The sequence below is a fragment of the Tachyglossus aculeatus genome, chromosome 11, assembly GCF_015852505.1.
Source record: "Tachyglossus aculeatus isolate mTacAcu1 chromosome 11, mTacAcu1.pri, whole genome shotgun sequence".
Lineage (NCBI taxonomy): Eukaryota > Metazoa > Chordata > Mammalia > Monotremata > Tachyglossidae > Tachyglossus > Tachyglossus aculeatus.
The window spans coordinates 35,107,622-35,133,647 of record NC_052076.1 but is presented as its reverse complement, the minus strand read 5'-3'; the positions used below and the strand labels follow the sequence as shown (position 1 = coordinate 35,133,647).

At 52.1% G+C, this 26,026-nt stretch overlaps 1 protein-coding gene across 1 annotated transcript in view; it reads right to left on the bottom strand.

The window, feature by feature from the left end:
- GRIK4 (glutamate ionotropic receptor kainate type subunit 4) overlaps window positions 1-24,314 on the bottom strand; it is a 232,778-nt gene extending 208,464 nt beyond the window's left edge. The window contains 2 exon segments of the mRNA XM_038753600.1: window positions 5,408-5,477; window positions 24,243-24,314. The gene's annotated coding sequence lies outside the window, so the exon portion shown is untranslated.
- Between the last annotated feature and the right edge of the window lie 1,712 nt (window positions 24,315-26,026).

Below are 26,026 nucleotides of genomic sequence, written 5' to 3'. Positions count from 1 at the left end.
GATACTCAAGGTTACTTTGGGTTGGGCTGGTGGAGGGGTCTTTTCCCTTTTCTTACAAAAGCCATGAGAAAAGGCAAAAAACAGAAAATAAAATAAAGATCAATCCCAAAAGATAGTTTTCTGCGGTTAGAACAGAACCAAAAAAAAAAAAAAAGCAGGCACATACAGATGGTTCTCAGTGCAGTTCCCTGCATACAGAATATGCCCAGTACAGTGCCTTGAAAACAAACAACATCCAGTATAGTGCCTTGCACACAGAACACACACAATACAGTGGGCTGCTCACAATACATCCAGTACAGCGCCCTACAATCCGACAACATCCAGTATGATGGAGCACCACGGGGGGCCAGCGGGGGCGGGGCGATCCTTACAGCGTGGCTCAGTGGAAAGAGCCCGGGCTTGGGAGTCAGAGGTCATGGGTTCTAATCCCGCCTCCGTCACTTGTCAGCTGTGTGACTTGTCAGCTGTGGGCAAGTCACTTAACTTCTCTGTGCCTCAGTTCCCTCATCTGTAAAATGAGGATTAAGACTGTGAGCCCACCGCGGGACAACCTGATCTCCTTGTAACCTCCCCAGGGCTTAGAACAGTGCTTTGCACATAGTAAGCGATTAATAAATGCCATCATTATTATTATTATTATTGAAGCAGGAGCCTATTGGGGTGGTCTACCCACCTTGACCAGCCAGCCCCCCCACCCACCATCTCACCCAGCCAACCCCCAGCATTTGTCCTTTGAGATCTGCGACTCCTCTACATGGTGAGCTAGTTGTGGGCAGGGAATGTGTCTGATGGTATGTTGTACTCTCCCAAGAGCTTAATACAGTGCTTTGCACATAGTAAGCACTCAATAAATACAATTAATAATAAATAATAATAATGACAGGAAGCTTCCAGGTGACAAGAGCAGTGTCCAGAAAGCAGCAGGCCACTTCAACCCTGTCCCCCAAGGGAAAGCTACATAGAGACAAACACACATGCACATCTGTGTGTCCACACAAACATACAAACACACACCCCAACCATAAATCTCCCACTCCTCAAAGACTCCATTCATTCTTTCAATCATATTTATTGAGCGCTTACTCTGTGCACAGCACTGTACTAAACACTTGGGAGAGTAGAATAAAACAATAAACAGACATATTCCCTGCCTACAACAAGCTTACAGTCTAGAGGTGGGGAGACAGACGTGAATATAAATAAATAAATTACGGATTTTTACATAAGTGCTGTGGGGCTATGAGGGGGGATGAATAAAAGGAGCAAGCCAGGGCGACGCAGAAGGGAGGGGGGAGAAGAGGAAAGGAGGATTTAGTCAGGGAAGGCCTCTTAGAGATGTGCCTTCAATAATGCTTTGAAGAGCGAGAGAGTAATTGTCTCCTCTGGCATTAAGCAGAAACTCCTGACCATTGACTTTAAGGCTGTGAGGATTCTCTCTCCTTCTTATCCACTCTCCCCTCCCACTATAACCCAGCTTGCACTCTCTGTTCCTCTCAAGCTAACCTACTCACAGTGTCTCATTCTCTCCTCTCCTGACACCAACCTCTTTCTCGTGCCCTTCCTCCTGCCTGGAAATCTCTCACGTTCTAAACCCTTCTGAAATTGAATCTCTTCCAAGAAACCTTCCCCAATTAATCTCTAATCTCCCCAATTTCCCTCCACTTGTCATTGCAGCAGCCTCCACCATCTCAACAACCCACAGCACTTACAAACATATCTTCATACCCTGTTACTTAGGCAGTAACTCATATGCATATCCCTTTTTCCTCCTTCCTTTCTCCTACCTGTATATCATTTTAGTGTCCACCTCCTTTACCAGGCTGCAAACTCCATGAAGGCAGGGATCACTTTGTTTTGGGGTTTTTTATAATGTATTCGTTAAGTGCTTACTATGTGCCAGGCACTGTACTAAGCGCTTGGGTAGATACAAGCTTATCAGGTTAGACACAGTCCCTGTCCCACATGGAACTCATGGTCTTTACTCCCCATTTCCCACATGACGTAACTGAGGTACAGAGTCAGTCTGTCAGCCAGTCAATCGTATTTATTGAGCCTTTACTGTGTGGAGAGCCCTGTAGTAAGCACTTGGGAGAGTATAGTATAACAATAAACAGACATATTCCCTGCCCACGAGCTTACAGATAAGTGACTTGCCCAAGGTCACACAGCAGACAAGTGGCAGAGCCAAGTCCTTCTGGCTCCCAGGCCCGTGCTCTAAACACTAGGCCATGCTGCTTCTCTGTTAACTTCTATTAACCCTAATACTGTGCTTTACACACAGCAGGCACTCACTTAAAAGCTATTAATGATGGATGGTGATGGATTTATGGTGAGTTAGAGGGGAAAGTTAGGGAGGTTATGATGCTCAAAGAGGCTTTAGGATAAATTCACTGGTAATTAGGTCACTTAGCAGGAAAGTTAGAGATGTTGGAAAGTTCAAGAAGGGTGAACTGCATTTTCAGAAATGAGATCCGAACTCGGTCACTGTGGGAGAGAGTCCGGGATGGAGAGGGGAGAGTCAGGGGTGTTGGGTGGTCCTTGTTAGATCACTGGGAGAAGAGACAGGCATGGAGAAGGGAGAATCAGAGGTGTTGGATGGTTCGTGCTGTGTCACTGGAAGAGTCAGGGATGGAGAGGGGAGAGTCAGGGTATAGGATGATCCATGCTGGGTCACTGGGAGGAAAACCAAGAATGGAGAGGGGAGAGTTAGGAGTGTCGGTATGTGCTGGGTCACTGGAGGGAGAGAGGAGAGTCGGTGTGTTGAATGGTCCGTGCTGAATCGCTGGAGGGAGAGTGAGAGATGGAGAGGAGAGCATCGGGGGGTTGGGTGGTCCGTTCTGGCTCACTACGGGGGAGAGTCAGGGGTGTTGAATGGTTCATCCTGAACAAACCATGACAAAGTTCCGTGAGGGCAGGAGCACATGATGACTGCAAGGGGCCAGGTCTACTGTCAGAGTCAGAATTCTGGCTGGATAGACCGTGGGATTGACCCAGCATGTCTGTACTTGTGACCTTGCATGCACGCATGCATGCATGCACGCACACACGCACACACACATAGACACACACAAAGATACTAGACAATAGAAAAAGGGGTTGAGGGGGGCAAACGGAAGATAGGGGATGCACCCAATTCTCAGCTCAAACCCTCCGAGTACCAAGGAATGGTGCAGGCTCGAGAAGACAGATGGCCTCGGGGAGCCAGGAGACGGTGAACATCTTCATCGCCGCGCCGGGAAGCGGCCGAGAGTGCACCGGACAAAATCTTCCTTTGGAAAATTAATTCAAGTAGGCTTGGTTGGGAGGATGGCACGGAGCAGGCACAGGGAGGGCACAGAGCCAGAAACAGCAAGTGTGAGCAGGGGATAGGCAGGAATCAGGGCATGGGGGTGAACCAAATTAACCCCCTCCTGGCTGCAGGGATCAGCCAGTAGCCCAAATCCCTGATTGGGCTGAGCCAGGAGGAAGGTCCAAAGCTTGTATGTCCAAAGCGCTTGGTATAGTGCTCTGCACACAGTTAGCGCTCAATAAATACGATTGAATGAATGAATGAAAAAACCCATCCACAATATGTATGTCTTCTTCGTCTACTTTATGTGAATTTACTGCTGTTGGAAACATTTCATCACCTGGAGAACTTTAGAGGCAGATACATGCTCAGAGATTTCATGGCACATTTCCTCCCCTATTGTACTTAGTACAGTGCTCCACATCCAGTAAGTGCTCAATAGATACCTTCTAGATTGTAAACTTGTTTTCAGCAGGGAACATATCTTCCACTTCTTTGATATTGTTATATTGTACTCTCCCAAGTGCTTAATACAATGGTCTGCACATACTAAGTGCTCAAGAATACAATTGATTGATTGACTCAAAAATCTCCAGTGGCTACCAATCAATCTGCGCATCAGGCAGAAACTCCTCACCCTGGGCTTCAAGGCTCTCCATCACCTCGCCCCCTCCTACCTCACCTCCTTTCTCTCCTTCTACAGCCCAGCCCGCACCCTCCGCTCCTCCACCGCTAATCTCCTCACCGTACCTCGCTCTCGCCTGTCCCGCCATCGACCCCCGGCCCACGTCATCCCCCGGGCCTGGAATGCCCTCCCTCTGCCCATCCGCCAAACTAGCTCTCTTCCTCCCTTCAAGGCCCTGCTGAGATCCCATCTCCTCCAGGAGGCCTTCCCAGACTGAGCCCCTTCCTTCCTCTCCCCCTCGTCCCCCTCTCCATCCCCCCATCTTACTTCCTTCCCTTCCCCACAGCACCTGTATATATGTATATATGTTCGTGCATGTTTATTACTCTATTTATTTATTCATTTATTTTATTTGTACATATCTATTCTATTTATTTTATTTTGTTAGTATGTTTGGTTTTGTTCTCTGTCTCCCCCTTTTAGACTGTGAGCCCACTGTTGGGCAGGGCCTGTCTCTATATGTTGCCAATTTGTACTTCCCAAGCGCTTAGTACAGTGCTCTGCACATAGTAAGCGCTCAATAAATACGATTGATGATGATGATGATGATGATGAAGGTCAGGGGAGGGGAGGGGAAGGGCAGCCCTCCATACACACACACACACACACACACACACACACACACACACACACAAACAAACACTTGGAGAAGCAGCATGACCTAGTGTTTAGAGCATAGGCCTGGGAGTCAGAAGGACCTGCGTTCTAATCCCAGCTCAACCACTTGTCTGCTATGTGACCTTGGGCAAATCACTTCTCTGGGCCTCAGTTCCCTCATCTGGAAAATGGGGATTAAGAGTGTGAGCCCCTTGTGGGACAGGGAATGTGTCCAAACTGATTAACTTGTTATCTATGGGAAGCAGCGTGGCTCAGTAAGAGCACGGGCTTTGGAGTCAGGGGTCATCGGTTCAAATCCCGGCTCCGCCACTTGTCAGCTGTGTGACTTTGGGCAAGTCACTTAACTTCTCTGTGCCTGTTACCTCATCTGTAAAATGGGGATTAAGACTGTGAGCCCCACGTGGGACAACCTGATCACCTTGTAAACTCCCCAATGCTTAGAACAGTGCTTTGCACATAGTAAGCGCTTAATAAATGCCATCATTACTATTATTATTATCTACTCCAGCACTTAGAAGAGTGCTTACTATGTGCCAAGTACCATAATTATTATTATTATTCCTGCCCCAGTGCCATCAGAGGACCTCAGACCAATCTCTCCCCCAGCTAGGGAACTTCCAGCTCCAGCGCCATTCCCTCGCTCACAAGGGCCTCGGACCAGTCTGTCCCCCAGCCTGGGTCTAGGGGATAGACACAAACAGCCATGGGCCCACAGTGAGCCCCATTCCCGTTCCCCCCTTCCCACTACTGCCTGGGGTACAGACCGGGCCCCGATCAGTGGATCAGTTGCCAAGACAATGTAGGCCACTCACGGGGTCGCCTCGGCATCGCCCCAGGAAGTTGCTCTCTCAGTGCCGTCTCTGATGTGCAGGTACAAACTTCCTGGAAGGGAAATCAAATTAGGTGCATGTGTTACAGGTGGGTTTGCAGCCAAAGAGGGCAAGGGAGACCACAAAGCCTCCGACTGATTGATCTGAAACAATGGACACAACCCAGAGCTGGAAGTCAGGAGAACCGGGTTCGAGTCCGAGCTCTACCACTGGAGTGCTGTGTGACCTTGGGTGAGTCCCTTAACCTCACTGGGCCTCAGCTTTCTTATCCTTTCCAAGGGGATAAGATAGACTGTGAGCCCTGGTTGGAATAGGAAGGTTTGGGCTCTTTGACAAACTTCACATCGCTCCTCTTCCCAAAGCTGGGGAGAGGGCTTAAATCCATTTTATAAAAGGGGAAACTGAAGCCCATGGGCTAAGTATTCCAGGGGTCCTAGATATTGTCTCTCTCCCCCTCTAGACTGTAAGCTCATTGCAGGCAAGGAATGTGTCTGTTCATTTTTATATTGTACTCTTCCAAATGCTTAGTACAGTGCTTTGCCCAGAGTAAGAACTCAATAAATATGATTGAATGAACAACAGAATCAAAGGTCAAGCTTTTAAGAGTGTTCTTGCCCCTGCACCCCTACAACATCTGGTGGGCCCCTCGAGGATCTGCACCCCCTCCCACCCACCCCCACCCAGCAGGGGCACACCCCAGACTAAGAGTTTGATGAGGCTCCATCATTCATTCATTCATTCATTCACTCACTGGTATTTAATACGTGCTCACTGTGTGGAGAGCACTGTACTAAGCATTTGGGAAGGTACAATACAATGATAAAGTGACATTCCCTGCCCACAACGAGCTCACAGACTAGAGTCAGTCCTTCCCAGCTCACCAGCAGGCTGGGCTGGACATCTGGACACCAAGAGATCCCAGCTCTGCCACTTGTCTGCTGTGTGACCTTGGGCAAGTCACTTCACTTCTCTGTGCCTCAGTTTGCTCATCTGGAAAATGGGGATTGGGATTTTGAGCCCCAAATGGGACAGGGACTGTGACCAACCCTATTTGTTTGTATCCATCCCAGTGCTTAGTACTGTGCCTGGCACATAGTAAGCGATTAATAAATACAATCATTATTATTATTATTTTTATATTATTATGATAATAATGATGATGGTATTTGTTAAGCGCTACTATATGCCAAGCACTGTTCAAAGCGCTGGGGTAGATACAAGGTAATCAGGTTGTCCCATATGGGGCTCACAATCTTAATCCCCATTTTACACATGAGGTAACTGAGGCACAGAGTGGTTAAGTGACTTGCCATGTGTCAGCTGTGTGACTTTGGGCAAGTCACTTAACTACTCTGTGCCTCAGTTACCTCAGGTGTAAAATGGGGATTAAGACTGTGAGTGATAAATGGTGGAGCCGGGATTAGAACCCATGGCCTCTGACTCCCAAACCCTTGCTCTTTCCACTAAGCCACGCAGCTGCACATACAGGCCCAATATGTGCCCTTGTCCAGCAACGCTCCACCCCATGTTCTCGGTAGGTGGGAGTGGCTCTGCGGACCTCAGGAATCTCCTTGGTCCAGACTTTCAGAGTAAGTTGCTTGACTAATGCATCCTGGGCTCCTTCACTGGCATTTCACTCCTGCCAGAAGGCAACGAAGCAGCCATAACAACATTAGCAACGATGACGGTGATTTGGCTAAAAAGCTTTATACTTGGCTGCTACCCTTCATCTTAGACCTGGGTGCAATCAGTCCCGGGAGATAATGGAAGGCACCCGATCCCCCCAATTTACAGGCAGAGATGGTGTCTGGGGGTGGGGGCAGCCCAGAAGTGGCTGGGGGCAAGGGTCCTGGGGGCTTATTTGGAGAGTGCGTGTAAGGGCAAGTATATGACACCAAGTGAGAGTGGGTGGGAACAAGCAAATGAGCAAGAAAGTAAGGGTGTGAGTTCTTTAAGATCAAGGATGGGTGTCGGAAGTTGAGTGTGCAAAAGGAAAAAGGAGGGAGGGCAGAGGGGGAAGGGGAAAAGAGGAGAAAAAAGGGGGAGAGGAGAGGGAAAGGCAAGGAGGGGTCTTATGGATAGGGAATGTGTCTACCGAATCTTTTGCATTAATAATAATAATGGTATTTATTAATAATAATGATGTCATTTATTAGGTGCTTACTATGTGCCATGCACTGTTCTGCATTTGCACTGTACTCTCCAAAGTGCTTAGTATAGTGCATATTTGTACATATTTATTACTGGACATGTAATATACATATTTATATACAGGACATGTATATATCTATACATTACATATTTATATACATGTATATATAATTCTATTTATTTTGATGGTATTGACACCTATCTACTTGTTCTCTTTTGCTCTCTGTCTCCCCCTTCTAGACTGTGAGCCCATTGTTGGGTAGGGACTGTATATGTTGCTGAATTGTACTTTCCAATCGCTTAGTACAGTGCTTTGCACACAGTAAGCGCTCAATAAATACAATTGAATGAATGAATGAATGCTGTGCACACCGTAAGTGTTCAGTATCACTGATTGAGTGAATAATTGATTGATTACTGAGAGTAGGGGAGGAGGCAGGAAGGAGAAGTTGCACAATAAATAATAACAATGGCAGTCAGCACTTAGCACGTGCCAAGTACTGTGCTAAAAGTGCTGGAATAAATATAAGATCATCAGGTCAGACATGGTCCATCTCTCACACAGGGCTCACAGTATGAAAAGGAAGGAAAGCAGGTATTTCATCCCCATGTTATGGATGAGGAACCCGAGGAGCAAAGAGGTGAAGTGATTGGTCTCAAATCACGGAGCAGCCAAATGGCGGAGCTGGGCTGGAACCTGGGCCTCCACTTCCAGATCCAGAACCCTTTATAATTATAATGATGATGGTATTTGTTTAGCACTTACTATGTGCCAAGCACTGGGATAGATACAAGGTAATCAGGTTGGACACAGTCCCTGTCCCACCTAGAGCTCAAAGTTTTAATCCCCATTTTGATGAGGGAACTGTAAAAGGGGCCTTTTACACTTTTACAGTTAAGGTTTACATATGTAAAACTGTAAAAGAGGACTTTAAAACTGTAAAACTGTATGAGGGGCCACATCCTCTAGGCCCTGACTCTCACCCACTCATATCATAACATCCTGGAATCCTCGGGCTGGATGGCTACCCTATGAGTCTTTTAGGATAGTCAATTAATTATGGTATTTGTTAAAGTGCTTATTATGTGCTGAGCACTGCTCTAAGCATTGGGGTAGATACAAGGTAAGCCAGTTGGACATAGTCCCTGTCCCACATGGGGCTCACAGGCTTAATCCCCATTTTACAGATGAGGGAACTGAGGGCCAGAGAAGTGAAGTGATTTGCCCAAGGTCACACAGCAGACACGTGGAGGAGCCAGAATTAGAGCCCACGTCCTCTGAGTCCCAAGCCCATGCTCTTTCTACTAGATCATCCTGCTTCTCTGCCTTCGGCTAGCTGGTAGACATCCCTGTGCTCCACACTCAGATCAGTGGCCTGATACGTGGGAATCAAGGCTGAGGGGAGAATGGACAGAAGTTATCCCCATGCCCATCCAGGGGCCAGTCATTGAGGCTCCACCCCCTCGCCTCCTGCTACTGTCCTGGATGGGCAGGCTGTCTCCCAGCTCAGAGGCAGGACGACTTCCCAGCTGTGCATGGAGGCTTCTTACTCCCCAGGTCCGCTATTCAATCAATCAATCAATGAGTGGCATTTATTGAGCAATTACTACGTGCAGAGCACTTTTCCTGGTGTAGCCAGACACCCGAGACATCGGTGAAGCTCTTTTGGTATTCAGCCACTTCCTGCCGATGCGTTCTCTGCCCAGGGGGACTGGGGTGGTGCTGGGGGAGTGTGTGAACCCGCCCAGAACCCTAACTCTACCCCAGTACAGAACCGACAATGCTTGAGTCCGTTCCCCCGCCAGCCCCATCCCCCACCCCAGGAGAAACCCCCTCCCTGCCACCCCTCTCTGGGAGAGACTCCCCCTCCCTGAGAGATGCAGATCAATTCCACCACCTTCTGCCCGTGAGTGGGTGGTGAGATCTCTGCAAAGATGCAAATCCCCGGATGGTGTCTGGGGAGATGGTGACAGAAATCTCATTATGCAGCAGCAGCTCCTTTCGGCCCATGAGCCTAAATAAATATCACCTGCCTCCCTCTCTCACCTGGCCCTATCTGCCTCGAAAAGCTAGGATGGAATGCCATGCACATCACACTCCTAACTGCCCCCCACCCACCCCCCATCCTTCCCACACCTTCCTGGGATCCCGGAGGCCCCAGGATATGGACGGGTAAAATGCACAATTCAGTTTTCAGGGCAGCTTCAGGACAGATTTACTCGCTCCTGGTGACCTATTTCCTTCTTCCCAGGGAAGTTCTGAGTGCTGAGAGAAGAAGTCTGGGCCAAAGCTCGGGGGCCAGAGATGAGAAGTCTGTTTTCTAGTCCTGGGTCTGCCACCGATACTCTGTGGGACTGAGAGCAGGTTGCTACCCTCTCTAAGCCTCTGCTTCCCCATCAGCAATATGGGGTTAATGATCCATCAGCTCCCAGGGAGGGGAAGCTAAACTGAGCCGATAAGCAAGGGCTCTTGAGGGCATCCCTTCCTAGAGGGAATCAGTAAATATGATATTATTACATTACCACAGGAGAAAATGAGCATATATTACTCTGGATATTACTGCCTATAATTCCTTGGGAAAAGAGAAGCCACGTGGCCTAGAGGAAATAGCCCGTGCCTGGGAGTCAGAGGATCTGGGTTCCAATCCCTGCTCTGCCACTTGCCTGCTGTGTGACCTAGGGCAAGTCACTTACTTTCTCTGTGCTTCAGATACCTCTTCTCTAAAATGGAGATTCCATCCTACTCCCCCTGACTTAGACTACGAGTCCCATGTCTGGTAATCTAATCTAATTACCTTGTATCTACTCCATGCTTAGTATAGGGCCTGGCACATACTAGGCACTTTACAAGTACCATTAAGAAAGACGAAGAAGAAGAAAAGTAGGGTGATTCAGTTTACAGGTCACACTCAAAAGATCATGACAAATAAACATGAATTCACTGTCTGTTCTGGGAAGCTGTGATCACTTTTTTTCGGAAAAGGACAGTGTGAATGGTTCAGCCCTTACCAACCCCTTCCATAAATGCCAAGGACCAGGCCAGTGGCATAGACAACATGAAACAGGGTAGACTCATCTGCAAATGAAGAGGAGAGACTGGTCACGGACCAGAGGTTTGGAGCCAAAGTATGGGGGAGACCCAAATCTGTCCACAATACATTCGACCTAGAGCATTTTAATAGTCACAGGAGCACAGCAGCATGGCTCAGTGGAAAGAGCACGAGCTTTGGAGTCAGAGGTCATGGATTCAAATTCCGGCTCCGCCAATTGTCAGCTGTGTGACTTTGGGCAAGTCACTTAACTTCTCTGTGCCTCGGTTACCTCATCTGTAAAATGGGGATTAAGACTGTGAGCCCCCCATGGGGCAACCTGATCACCTTGTAACCTCCCTAGTGCTTAGAACAGTGCTTTGCACATAGTAAGCGCTTAATAAATGCCATTAAAAAAAAACCCTTTTGAAAGTACCTGAATCTGTCTCCTCTGCCCAAACACTCCCGTTTTGCAAACACTTCCTCCGGGCTCCTTTGAGCTGAACAAGGTCTCGCTGTCAACAACGTTGACTCCGGTTCAGCAGGGGTGCCAGAAACCAATGTTTTGGGGGATGAAAACACTTTGCTGCTCTATACCGTAAGCTGATTTGTGGGCAGGGAAGGTGTCTACCAACATTGTTGTACTGTACTCTCCCAAGTGCTAAATTCAGTGCTCTGCACACAGTAAGCGCTCAATAAATATGATCGACTGATTCACTGATTGATTGAAACAAACTATTTCAGTAGGGGAGAAAAAGCTGCCGGTAGTCGGAAGCGCCCACCCACTCTAACCCCGTCCCTAGGTTGGCAGAGAGCAGAGGCTTTCTTGGCAAATATTTCCTCTGGAGATGGGGCTACTCAGTAGCAGCTAATCCGATGCTCAGATCCAATCCTCTCTGAAGGCTCTGTGATGCCGAATCAGCTTGGAGCCCCCAAAAGAGGGCCCGATGGCCTCTCGCCATACCCATTTCCACCCAGAAGTCCCCCTCTGTGGGAGATGTAGCTAAATCCCCCTGGCCTCTTCTCCTCACATCCCCACCACCACAGGCCCAGCAGACCGTGTTAGCCAGGGGCCTGGATCGGCTCCAGGTAGCCCAGTGGGCACCTAGAAGGGGTGGGAAGGGCTGAAGAAGGAGGCCTTGGGAGTCCCTGAAGGGCTCGGCTCAGAGTGGTGGAGCTGTCTCTCCCAGAGTCACATGCAAACTAGATGCAAAGGAATTTCTAAGTTAAGAGCCTGGGAGTTTCGGGGAAGGAGATGGACTGCGGACTGTCCTGGGGCAGGCACCCCCCACCCCCCTCCCAACCACCCTCAGACATGAGCTTAGCCCCCTTCCCAGGGTACTCACTTCCAGACACACTCCAGGCTCCTAATCCCAAACCCTGGCCCAGCCCCAACCCACAGAGACCCCTGGCCCTGCAGTCACCCTTGGAAGCCACTGGCAATGGCTGGGCTGCTTGGTGGGGACTGATCCAGTCAGCGCCCTGAGGGCCCGGGCAGTGGGACTCTAAGAAGTTCACCCCGGGGGGGCCCAGCCAGCTCATGGCCATTATTCTCCCCACCTTCAAAGCCATATTAAAAACACATCTCCTCCAAAAGGCCTTCACAGTAAGCGCTCAGCAAATACCACAATTATTGTTATTATTATCCCCCATCTAAGCCCTTGTTTCCTCTTTTTACGGTATTTGTTAAGCACTTACTACATGCCAGCACTATACTAAGCGCTGCAGTAGATACAAGCTAATCAGGTTGGACACCGTCCATGTGCCACATGGGGCTCACTGTCTTAATCCCCATTTTACAGATGAGGTAACAAGCACGGAGGAGTGAAGTGATTTGCCCAAGGTCACACAGCAGACAAGTGGCGGAGCCAGGATTCGAAGCCAGTTCCTTCTGACTTCCAGGACTGTGCTCTATCTACTAGGCCATTCTGCTTCTCCCTTCTCTCTTCTCCTATTCTCTTTGGCGTCACCCTTGCACTTGGATTTGCACCCTTTATTTACCCCTCTCTCAATCCCACAGCATTTATGTCCACAATTATATTTATTTGTATTAATGTCTGTTTCCCCCTATAGATTTTAAGCTCACTGTGGGAAGGGAATATGTCTTCTAACTCTGTTATACTGTAATCTCCCAGGTGCTTAGTACAGTGCTCTGCACACAGTAAGTGCTCAAAAGTACAATTGATTGATGGCCATTTCTGCATCAGCTAGTCTCCAGGGATGGATAGGGTTTAGACAGAAAGGAGATCCCGGAGGCAGAACATGCTGATCCTTTGGGATGGCTATGGGGCAGGAGCCAGGGGTGAAGCCCTTGGTCATGGGAGATCTCGGAATGATCCAGGGATTTCCATTAGCCACAGGCCACTGGGCTTTTCCAAGAATCAAAGTGGTGCCCTGTGGGGTTTTGTCCAAGGTCTCTCTCAGATTCCATTTGGACTCAGAAGGGTAAAGTGGACAAAGTGACCACCTCTCCAATGCCCTCCCGCCTAACAGCCCTCGATGCTGAACCTCTCCCCAGGGACCCCGACAAATGCTTCAGGGGGCTGGGGAGCACAGCAGTGGGGCACAGGTGCCGCTAGCTTCTTGAGAGCAAGGATTCCACCCGGGCTAAGGCTTGGTCAGCCATGTGCCCCCCGACACCTGGCCCTGCAGCCCAGTCCCGCTGCTCTCCCCCCACCTCGCCCCCAGCCCCGCCATCAAGCCAGAGCAGAAGAGGGTGAGGAGAAGCAGACACTGCTGAGATGAGGCAAACAAGCTTGCTTCTCCTGTTCTTCCAAACAATCTCGCTTCTCCTGTTCTTCCAGCTGATTCCCCACTTCCCCAAACGCCCCCCACCCCCCCCAACCTTGTTTCTTTCCAATTTGCACCAACCTGGCAGACTTTATGTTCCAGCCTATTTATTTTTGAGTCTAGCGGGAATCCTGGGCTTTCCAGCAGGGCCACAGCTTTACCTTTTCAGCTCTAACAACACGGAGTGTCTCCATTTAGCAGCCTTCTGGCCCTGCGCCGATGGAAGGAGCAGAGGGTGTGGGGTCTGCTAGCCCCCCACCCCTGGGGGCCTCCGCTCCCCTCAGCTGACACCAGGTCTCCAGCAGTGACACAGATGCCACTGCCTCCTCCTCCGCAGCCCCTGCTCAGCCCTGGATGTGTCCACACGGGAAGGAACACGGGGCAAAATCTCAAGGGTCTGAGTGTGTTTAACCTGGTGTTTGGGAAACAGCACGGGCTTTGGAATCAGAGGTCATGGGTTCAAAGCCCGGCTCCGCCAATTGTCAGCTGTGTGACTTTGGGCAAGTCACTTAACTTCTCTGTGCCTCAGTTCCCTCATCTGTAAAATGGGGATTAAGACTGTGAGCCCCCTGTGGGTCAACCTGATCACCTTGTACCCTCCCCAGCGCTTAGAACAGTGTTTTTTGCACATAAAAGGTGCTTAATAAATATTATTATTGTTGTTATTGTTATTATTATTATTATTATTAAAGACCAGAAGCTCGTTATGGGAAGAGAATGTTTCTGCTAATTCTGTTGTACAGCAGTCTCCCAAGCACCTAGTACAGTCTCCCAGACACTTAATATGGTGCTCTGCACCTAGTAAGCGCTCAATAAATACCACCTATTAAGTGATTGATTGAGAATAGAATGGGGAGGGAAGACTGAGGGACAACCACCATTAAACGGTGATCATCCAGAAAAACTGGGAGAGAGGACTGTACTGAACACCATTTGGGTGTAGAATGTTGCATTGAGCATGGCCAGGTGGAAAGAGCCCTGGCCTGGGAGACCTGGGTTCTAATCCTGGCTCTATCACTTGCCTGTTATGGCATCTTCTCTGAGCCTCAGTTTCCTCACTTAAAAATGAGGATTCAATATTGGCTTTCCCTCTACTCTAGCCAGTGAGACAGGGAGACATGTGGGATAGGGACCAGCACTTAGCACATAGTAAGTCCTGAACAAATATCACAGTTATTATTATTACAGAGTCCCCTCTCGCCTCTGCCCTCAAACCTTCCTTACAACTAGAGAAGCAGTGTGGCCTAGTGAAGTGGCCTGGGAGTCAGAAAGATCTGAGTTCTAATCCCAACTCCATCACTTGTGGTGGTGTGATCTCTCCACCTCACAGAGATCTTCGCTCTCTTGACCCCATCCATCTTTCTGAGCACCTCACACCCCACCTCGCCTCCCTTTCCTCTCTACCAAATCTTGATGATCAGATTACTGCTCTCAACTCTACCGTTTCTACTCGTACCACTAACCCACAGCCCTGGATCACTGCCACTGTCCGCCTCCTTTGCTCCTATGCTCGAGCTGCTGAACGCTGCTGGCGAAAGTCTAAACACCATGCCAACCTCGTTCACCTCAAGTTTATCCTTTCCTGCCTTAACTCAGCCCTCTCCTCTGCCAGACAAAACAATTTCTCCTCCCTTATTGACACCAATGCCCATCATCCCTGTCAGCTCTTCCATACATTCAACTCCCTTCTCAGGCCCCCGGTTCCTCCCCCTCCTCCTTCCCTCACCCCCAATGATCTGGTCTCCTACTTCATTAACAAAATTAAATCCATCAGGTCTGACCTCCCTGAAGTCACTCCCCCTCCTTCTCCAACCCCCGGCTCTCAACGATCTCCACTACTCTCCCATCCTTCCCAGCAGTATCCTCAGAGGAGCTCTCCTCCCTCCTCTCAAGTGCTACTCCAGCCACCTATGCTTCTGACCCCATTCCCTCTCATCTCATGAAATCTCTCGCTCCGTCCCTTCTCCCCTCCTTAACTTCCATCTTCAACCGCTCACTCTCCACTGGTTCCTTCCCCTCTGCCTTCAAACATGTCCATGTCTCTCCCATCCTAAAAAAACTCTCTCTTGACCCCACCTCACCTTCTAGTTATCGCCCCATCTCCCTCCTACCATTGCTTTCCAAACTCCTTGAATGATTCATCTACACGCTGCCTCGAATTCCTCAACACCAACTCTCTCCTCGAACCCTCCAATCTGGCTTCCGTCCCCTACATTCCATGGAAACTGCCCTCTCAAAGGTCACCAATGACCTCCTGCTTGCCAAATCCAACAGCTCGTACTCTGTCCTAATCCTCCTCGACCTCTCAGCTGCCTTTGACACTGTGGACCACCCCCTTCTCCTCAACACACTATCCAACCTTGGCTTCACAGACTCCGTCCTCTCCTGGTTCTCCTCTTATCTCTCCGGTCGTTCATTCTCAGTCTCTTTTGCAGGCTCCTCCTCCCCCACCCACCCCCTTACTGTAGGGGTTCCTCAAGGTTCACTTCTTGGTCCCCTTCTGTTCTCGATCTACACTCACTCCCTTGGTGACCTCATTCACTCCCACGGCTTCAACTATCATCTCTACGCTGATGACACCCAAATCTACATCTCTGCCCCTGCTCTCTCTCCCTCCCTCTAGGTTTGCATCTCCTCCTGCCTTCAGGACATCTCCATCTGGATGTCTGGCCGCCACCTAAAACTCAACATGTCCAAGACTGAACTCCTTGTCTTCCCTCCCAAACCCTGCCCTCTCCCTGACTTTCCCATCACTGTTGACGGCACTACCATCCTTCCCGTCTCACAAGCCCACCACCTTGGTGTCATCCTCGACTCGGCTCTCTCGTTCACCCCTCACTTCCAAGCTGTCACCAAAACCTGCCGGTCTCAGCTCCGCAACATTGCCAAGATCCACCCTTTCCTCTCCGTCCAAACCGCTACCCTGCTAGTTCAAGCTCTCATCCTATCCCGTCTGGATTACTGTATCTGCCTCCTCTCCAATCTCTCATCCTCCTGTCTCTCCCCCCTTCAATCCATACTTCACTCCGCTGCCCGGATTGTCTTTGTCCAGAAACGCTCTGGGCATGTTACTCCCCTCCTCAAAAATCTCCAGTGGCTACCAATCAACCTAAGCATCAGGCAGAAACTCCTCACCCTGGACTTCAAGGCTGTCCATCACCTCACCCCCTCCTACCACACCTCCCTTCTCTCCTTCTACAGCCCAGCCTGCACCTTCCGCTCCTCTGCCGCTAATCTCCTCACCATGCCTCGTTCTCGCCTGTCCCACCATCGACCCCTGGCCCACGTCATCCCCCTGGCCTGGAATGCCCTCCCTCCACACATCCGCCAAGCTAGCTCTCTTCCTCCCTTCAAGGCCTTACTGAGAGCTCACCTCCTCCAGGAGGCCTTCCCAGACTGAGTCCCCTCCTTCCTCTCCCCCTCCTTGCCCTCTCCATCCCCCACCTTACCTCCTTCCCTTCCCCACAGCACCTGTATATATATATATGTTTGTGCATATTTATTACTCTATTTATTTTACTTGTGCATATTCTATTTATTTTATTTTGTTAGTATGCTTTGTTTTGTTCTCTGTCTCCCCCTTCTAGACTGAGAGCCCACTGTTGGGTAGGGACAGTCACTATATGTTGCCAACTTGTACTTCCCAAGCGCTTAGTACAGTGCTCTGCACATAGTAAGTGCTCAATAAATACGATTGAATGAAGAATGAACTTGTCTGCTGTGTGAACTTGGGAAAATCACTTCACTTCTCTGTGTCTCAGCTGCCCCACATGAGACATGGACTGTGTTCAACCTGATTACCTTGTATCTACCCAATGCTTAGAACAGTGCCTGGGACATAGCACTTAACGAATACCATTAAAAAAAAAAACCTTTTTCCTTTCAAGACCCAAAGGGATCTCACAAGGAGGACACTAACCAAGCCCCTAGAACACTAACCAATAGGAAATTGATGTAAGCCGCGGCAAGAGAAAGCCAGGCTCACTTTGAAGAAGAGGTTCCTGACTGTCAGAAACACCTCCGTCTTCACAGCCGACAGACAACCGCTCCCATCATCTGTCTTAAAAGCCCTTCTGAAATCTCTTCCAGGAAGTCTTCCCCAATTAATCTCTCCTCCTGATATTCACTAAAACTGCCATTTTAGCCCTTCTTTGACACCTAAGGACCTAGTACTCACAATCTACCACAGTAACTCTTTATATTTCTTTCCTATTTTATTACTCCCAGGCCTCATTTATTTTAGTGTCTGTCTCCCCTTCTAGATTGTTAGCTCCTTGAGGACAAGAATCAAGTCTTCTCACATTCCTGTTTTCACTCAAGCACTTAGTGCTCTGAACACAGTAGGTGCTCAAAAACTGACTGATGAGACAAACGAGAAATGCTGTGCCATCTTCCTCTTGGAAACGTTTAAAGATCGTGACCTAGTGGAGAGCCCGAGCCTGAGAGTCCAGAAATCCTGGTTCCTGCTGGAGACCCTGGGTAAGCCTCACAACATCTTTGGGTCTCAGTTTCCTCATCTGTAAAATGGGGATAAGATACCTATTCTCCCTACCTATCTGACTAAGAGCCTTTCAGGGGAGTGCCTGGACCCAATCTGATCATCTGTATCGACCCCAGAGCTCGGAAGAGAGCTCAGCATATAGTAGACAGTGACTAAATAGCACAATATGAATGATTGGATATGGATGGTCCTCACTCCTCAAGAAACTCCAGTGAATGCCCTTCCACCTCCTCATTAAACAAAAACTTCTCACCATTGACTTCAAAGCACTCCTACTTCACCTCACTACTCTCCTACTATAACCCAGCCTGCATGCTTGGCTCCTGTAATGCTAACCTTCTCACTGTACTCCCAACTCGTCTATCTCACCGCCACCCCTCACCCATGTCCTGCCTCTGGCCTGGAATGCCTTCCCTCCTCAAATCCGACTGACAGTGACTCTCCCTTGCTCCAAAGCCTTATTGAAGTCGTGTCTCCTCCAAGAGGCCTTCCCTGACTACGCCCTTGCTTCCTCTTCTCCCATTCCCTTCTGCGTTGCCCTAACTTGCTCCCTTTCTTCATCCCTTCTCCCAAAGCACTTTTGTTCATATCTGTAATTTATTTATTTATATTAATGTTTGTAAGCTCATTGTGGGCAGGGAATATATCTGTTTATTTTTATATTGTACTCTCCCAAGAGCTTCGTACAGTGTTCTGCACTCAGTAATTGCTCAATAAATACACCTGAATGAATGAATGAGTGATGCAGGGGGCTGGATTGGGTCTTTCCTGTTCTGGATGGGTAGGATGCTCATGGAAGAAAGACCCTGAAGGTACCCCAGAGAAGCATCACCACGCCCCATTCCCTCCCAGCAGCGCTGGACTGACACTGAGGGCCTTGTGTTCAGAGGCGCCCATCAAGCTCACTCCTTTCCCACCCCTGCAGCTGCACCACCCATTCCCCAACCATGCTCCAGAGCTCCTGGGGTCCCAATGAGGACCCCCACTCTACCTACTCCCCTCCCCTCCTTTCCAAGACATTTGAGCAGGGACTTCCTTGTTGCTTCCTCCTGCCTTTAATATAGGTTCTGTATCCCGCCTCCCCCTGCTCCAGATTAGAGGCTCCTTGAGGAATCTGTTGCACTCTTCCAAGCCGAGGCGCACGGTAGGACTGCAGGATCCTTGGGGAAAATATCCTGTCAACTAATCGATTAATTTATACTATCTATTGATGCCTCGCTCTTTGCAGGGGATTGTTCTAAGTGCTTGTGCGGCTACATGGCATAGTGGGATACAGCACGGTCCTGGGAGTCATAAGGTCATGGGTTCTAATCCCAGGTCTGCCATGTGTCTGCTGTTTGACCTTTTCTGTGCCTCAGTTACCTCATCTGTAAAATGGGGATTGAGACCATGAACCCCACATGGGACAGGGACTGTGTCCGACCCGATTTGCTTGTATCCATCCCAGCACTTAGTACAGTGCCTGGCACACAGTAAGCACTTTACAAATATCACAATTATTATTATTATTATTACAACAGAGTAAAAAGACACATCCCTGCCTTCAAGGAGCTTATGATTTAGCGGAACTCTATTGTACTCACCCAAAAACTTAGTACGGTGCTCTGCAAAGAGTAGATGGTCAATAAATACCACTGACTGACAGGTTGAAGACCTCACCTACGTGAATGGTGAAAGCAATTAGCCCTGCTCATTTGAGTTGTGGCAGGGACTACAAACCATCCCCTCCCCTCCCTGTCCCCAAGGTCAATGCCCTCTCCACTCCCCCACCCCCAGCTCCACTACAAACCCACCCAGGAATCCAATTTGTAGCCTGAGCCTAAGAAGGTAGTTGGGGGGCGGTGGAGGTCCAAGCCCCCCGGCAACCCAAGAAAGCAGTAGACCTCAGGTACCGAGTCTCTTGAAGTCAGGCAGCGGGCCTCCAAAGTTAGTCATTCAACAGTATGTTTTGAGTGCTTCCTGTTCACAGAGCAGTGTGCTAAGCACTTGGGAGAATCCAGTAGAGTTAGTCAACACATGATCCCTGCCCTCAAGGAGCTTACAATCTAACAGGACAGACAGACACTGAAATAAATTACACGTAGGGGAAAGCAATTTTTACAATGTAAAAATATATGCCCCAGGACAACTCAATTGCTTTGGAGATGAAACTCTGAAAGCAACAGGAAAACAAAAGCCACATCTCCAAGGAATGAGGGAAACAGAGTCTCCTCAGTCAGAAGAGAAGGCAGAGGGGGGAAGTGCATAATGACCTTCAAGTGTGGGCAAGTTCCCTCATCTGTAAAATGGGGATGAAGACTGAGAGCCCCACATGGGACATGAACTGTGTCCAAATGGATTAGCTTGTATCTGCTGCAGCGCTCAGTACGGTGCCTGGCACATAGTAAGCGCTTAACAAACACCATGTTAAAAAAAAAGCCTCAGGATAGATGTCTTAAACACAGTCCTGGAAGTAGGGGGATTCATTCAATTCATTCAATTATATTTATTGAGTGTTTGCGGTGTGCAGGGGGATGGGTGCAATGACCTCAGACATAGACCCTACCAGCCCTAGGATCCCCTGGTACCTACAGAATCAAACTTTTTGTCAGGATCAAAAGCAGTTTGGCCTAGTGGCCCGGGAGACAGGGGACCTAGGTTCTAATCCTGGCTCTACAACTCGCCTGCTGTGAGACCACGGGCAAATCGCTTCATTTCTCCGGGCCTCCGTTTCCTCATCTGTAAAATGAGAATTCGATACCAGTTCTCCCTCCTGCTTAGACAGGGAACCCCATGTGGGAGCCCTGGTCAGATGAATTTGTATCTACCCCAGAGCTTAGCACTAGAACAAATACCACAATTATTATGATCATGATTATTAGGCCCAGGCTAACCTGAAGGAAAAGCAGAGCCCTAAGGCTTGTTGGCTCCCTTAAGCGGGTGAAATGTAGCAGCTCTTCTAATCTATCCTCTCAGTGATCCCGCCCTGGGACACAACTGATCTCCCAGAGTTCTGTCTCCAAAAGTTGGGCCCAGAGGCACAGCATCAAGGTGCTGATGGATGAGGTCTAACTTCTGCTGCCTCTGTTCCTGACAGAGATCCTTTGAATTCCCCTCCCCAGCCTAGCTGGAACAATCACCACTGAAGATTGATTGAATCCAGTCCCCTCTCTCTTTCCTGACCCTTGAGGGGCTCTGCGCAGGCTAAACCAGAAACTAGCTTTCACCCCATCCATCCCCACAGGTCCAGACTAAATTCCCATCCCCTCCATCCCACCCCACGCACCCGGTCCCCCACCAGATTGCCAAACCAGAATTCCCTCGGGCTTCCAGGCTGGGAGAGGTGGATATTGAGTCCGGGATTCCAATCACCATTAGACTTGGATCTTTCATGACAAACTTCTTCTTCTTAAACTTCTTATTAAGTGCCCCTGGCTGCCGGAGCCTCACTTATACATTTTAACCTCCTTGGCGCTATTGATTTCTCATTCTATTAAATCGTCCTCTTTAAATCCGACCCTTAAACTCTAATTCTAAACGTGTATTTACTGCACCATCACCCTCTCTCCAGAGGCCTGGGCTCCTCCCTGGGCGTGAGTGTGTGCGCTGGACTTCACGGCGGGGGGGGGGGGCAGGAAGGGGGCTCTCTACGGGGCCCAGGGAGAGCAGGGGAAGGGATCCCTGGGTTTGAGCTGTCCGATACTGCCAACCTGCCCCTGCCCTCCCCAGGCTTTCTGCTCCCCCACAGCAGGCGGAGCAGGTCTGAGGGGACCCCGCCAAGGGTGTCTCTCCTCCTGTGGTGAAGGCAATAGTCAGGCCAGGTGTGTGTGTGTCTGTCTGTCTCTCTCTCTCTTCCCCCTCTTTCCCTCCCCCGCATCTGTCTCTTTTGTCCCCTTCTGTGCCTCAACTATGAGAAAAGCCTCTTTCCAGCTTCCCTCTGCCCAGAGTCCCCCAGTCTTCTGGAGGGAAAGTCTCTCAGGCTCCCAGCTTAGGGCCTGGCTCGTGGCCCGGCCCATGGCTTGCCTGTCCATGGCTTTCTGAGTTTCCCAGCTAGATGCCCTGGAGACAGCCCTCCTCCACCCACATCTGCTCGTCCGTCCACCCATCCATCCCCGCTGCAGGTGGCCCGAGAAAGGGGACCCTTCGGCTGAGCCACCCCTGGCTGAGCTGACTGGATCAAGCCAGTCCTCCTCTCCCCTCCCCTAGGACTAATCCTGCACCTCTCTTGGCCTCAGTTTACCTCTCTGAAGTAGGAGAACTGCACACCTCAGGCTTTGGAGCAGGCAAGGAGAGGGGGTGGGGAAGGGGGAATGGGGGCCGTGGCTTCTGAAGCTCTCTCAGGTTGAGGCTTGCCAGGCCCAAGGAATTTGGTTCTGGCTTTTCCACGGGGCAGACTCACCAATCCACCCCCAGACTCTTCTCCCGTCCCCGTGCTCCCCATCCTCCTGACCTCCCCGGCCCCGGCCCCATCCACTCAGGGCCTCTGGCAGGACCCCCTAAACACCCAGGGGTCCTTCCTTCCTTTCCTCTCCTGCCACGTCCACCCAGCCCCACACCCCAAGGAACTAGGCCCCCAATGCTGCCAAACTGAACCCCCAGCCACCTGCCCCACTGCTTTGCCCGTTCTCTACCCTATTGCCCAGGCACTCAAGGGAGGTGGCTCCCTTTAAAAGCAACCCCTTCCTCAACTCAAGCACTTGGGGGTCTCAGAAACAGCTCACACACAGTCTCCCTCCCTGTCCCCACCCCCCACTCTCCGCTGTCCCAAGGGGGCAAACGGTGCCCTGACCGGACTCTTGGCTCCCGGACAGGTCGGTGGGGGGGGGGGGGGGGGGGGGGCAAGGGGGAGGGGGTGCTGCGGCTGTGAGACAGGGCTGGGGGGGGGTAGAGTGGGCTGGGGGGGAGGGGGGACAGGAGGAGGAGGAGCCCCCTGTTTCCAGAGGAGAGCTTGCTTGGCAGGAAATGAGCAAAACGCTGAAAATGAAACAAACCCAGACATGGTAATGTGTGCATATTAGATTAACTCTCCAAAGTGTCGTGACCTTGAGGAACGGATCACGCCGGTGGGAAAATAATAAACCTTATGAATGACGAGAAATGAGCCGCAGGCCCGGGAGATGTTGGGGACGTCACCTGCAGAGACCCGGAGCCCGCCGGCTCCCCGACCCCCGGGGCCAGGCCCATGCCAACCCCTGTCAGTGCCCCATCTACTCTCTCCCAGGACTGCCGGACGCCCCGCCGCCCCCCAAGCCCACCACCGCTGCCAGATCAGCCCTATTTTCCCCTAAGGCTCAGCCCCTTTTGGGGGAAAGTCTTAGCCAAACCCACCAGGTATGGGAGAGAAGGAGGGGGGCGGCCCTGAGGCTTTGCTGTCCCTGATCTCTGGGGGTGGGGGGCTGCCCCTCTACTTTGGGGGGCCCAGGCCAAGTGGGTGAGGAGACGGGGGGGCACGGGGAAGGAAGGTAGAAGGGGTAGGATAAGATGGCAGCTTGGAGCTTGGAGCTCAGATGCTGAGAGGCAGAAGGGGCTACGGGTGGGGGGGGGGAGGTGAGAAGTGCACTATTGGCGGGAGGGGGGAGAGTGAGAGAGAGAGAGAGAGAGAGAGAGAGAGAGAGAGAGAGAGAGAGAACTCTGCCCCCCACAACTAACACCCCCCCAACCCAGTCACTTCTCCAGCCTCCAACTCTACCCCCAGAACTCCAGGCCCCAAGCTTACGGGCTTGGGAGTCAGAGGACGTGGGTTCCAATCTCAGCTCCGCCACTTGTCTGCTGGGTGACCTTGGGCAAGCCACTTCGCTTCCCTGTGCCTCAATGACCTCATCCGCAAAATGGGGATGAAGCCCGTGAGCCCCACGTGGGACAGCCTGATTACCTCGTATCTACCCCAGCTTTTAGAACAGTGCTTGAGACCTAGCAAGAGCTTAACAGATGCCATCATCACGTCTATAATTATTATTATTCCACGGGATGGGCAGGGGCGGGGGGGGGGAGGAGATTGTTGGCGGGGAGATAATCCAGTTTTCTATAGAAATCTGAGTCAGTCCTAGGGTGGGGAATCCAGAGACTTCCAGCCCCACCCCCGCCCCCCCTGGACCCCAGCCTGAGACCCCCAAACGTCCCCCCTTGTTTGGGATGCAGCGCGGGGAGGGGGAAGAGAAGGGAGAGGAGGGGGTTGGGGGGAGGGGGGTCGAGGATGGGGGAAGGGATAGATGCCTGGGGTTTAAGGGGGGGGCGGGTGATGGAAGTCCGGGGTCGGGGGGCGATGGATGAACAAGAAAAGGGGCCGGAGAGAGCTGGGGCTGGGAGCAGGGTGGGCCGAAGAGCCGGGACGCCGGGGGCCGGGAGGCTTGGGGGCGTCTGTCCTTACCTGAGCCGGGTGCGGGGGTGCGGGGCGGCCGGCCGGTCGGACGGGGGGACAGCCGGCCGAGGCCGGGCGTGCGGGAGCCTTATTTCCCTGAATTTTCCCTGGGCAGCCGCGGCGGGGCCAGCTCCAGCCCGATGCGCCGGCAGCCGAAGGCGACAGTCCGGGTCCGGCCGCGGGGAGACGGGAGAACCGGGAGACGGCCGGGAGACGGCCGGGAGAGCGCCGGGAGAACCGGGAGAACCGGGAGACGGGAGCGGGGGCGGGGCGCCCCCTTGTGGGCAGCGGAGGACCTGCGGCGGGGGCTGGAGCGCCGGGCCCGCAACCCGGGGGACAGACGTCCCCAACCCGGGCCGGGACGCCCCCGTGTGGCCGGTGGCGGAACTGCGGCGGGGGCTGGAGGGGTTGGAGGGCCGGGCACGCGGGACAGACTACCTCGGACCGAGGGGGGCGGGGCGCCCCCTTGTGGGCAGCGGAGGACCTGCGGCGGGGGCTGGAGGGCCACATCCCCAATCCGGCCCGGGACGCCCCCGTGTGGCCGGTGGAGGAACTGCGGCGGGGGGCTGGAGGGCCGGGCACGCGGGACAAGACTACCCCGGACCGAGGGGGGCGGGGCGGGGCGGGGCGCCCCCTTGTGGGCAGTGGAGGACCTGCGGCGGGGGCTGGAGGGCCTCATCCCCAATCCGGGCCGGGACGCCCCCGTGTGGCCGGTGGAGGAACTGCGGCGGGGGCTGGAGGGGTTGGAGGGCCGGGCACGCGGGACAAGACTACCCCGGACCGACGAGGGGCGGGGGCGGGGCGGGGCGCCCCCTTGTGGGCAGCGGAGGACCTGCGGCAGGGGCTGGAGCGCCGGACTCAGGGGACAGACATCCCCAACCCGGGCCGGGACGCCCCCGTGTGGCCGGTGGCGGAACTGCGGAGGGGGCTGGAGGGGCTGGAGGGCCGGGCACGCGGGACAAGACTACCCCGGACCGACGGGGGGCGGGGGCGGGGCGGGGCGCCCCCTTGTGGGCAGCGGAGGACCTGCGGCAGGGGCGGGAGAGATCAGCTCGGGAGCCAGGCAACCCCAACCCCGGCCGGGCCGGTCTGTCTCCCCCCCTTCTAGACTGTGAGCCCGTTGTTGGGTAGGGATTGGCTCCCTCTGTTGCCGAACTGTACTTTCCAAGCGCTTAGTACAATACGATACGCGCTCCATAAAAACCATGGGATGAATGCAACGACCCCCCGTGGGCGGTGGAGGAACTGCGGCGGGGCGACGGGGAAGGGGGCTGGAGGGGGATGGAGGGGGATGGAGGGGGATGGGATAGAGGGGGGGTGGAGGGGGATGGGATGGAGGGAGGATGGAGGGGAATGGAGGGAGATGGAGGGGGATTGGATGGGATGGAGTGGGGTGGGATGGAGGAGGATGGAGGGAAATGGAGGGTGATGGAGGGAGGATGGAGGGGGATGGAGGGAGATGGAGAGGGATGGAGGGAGATGGGATGGGGATGGGGTGGAGGGGGATGGGATTGAGGGGGATGGTGGGAGATGGAGGGAGATGGGATGGAGGGGGATGAGATGGAGGGGGGATGGAGGAGGATGGGATGGAGGGAGGATGGAGGGGAATGGAGGGAGATGGAGGGGGATTGGATGGGATGGAGTGGGGTGGGATGGAGGAGGATGGAGGGAAATGGAGGGTGATGGAGGGAGGATGGGGGGGATGGAGGGAGATGGGATGGAGGGACGATGGAGGGGAATGGAGGGTGGTGGGATGGGGATGGGGTGGAGGGGGATGGTGGGAGACGGGATGG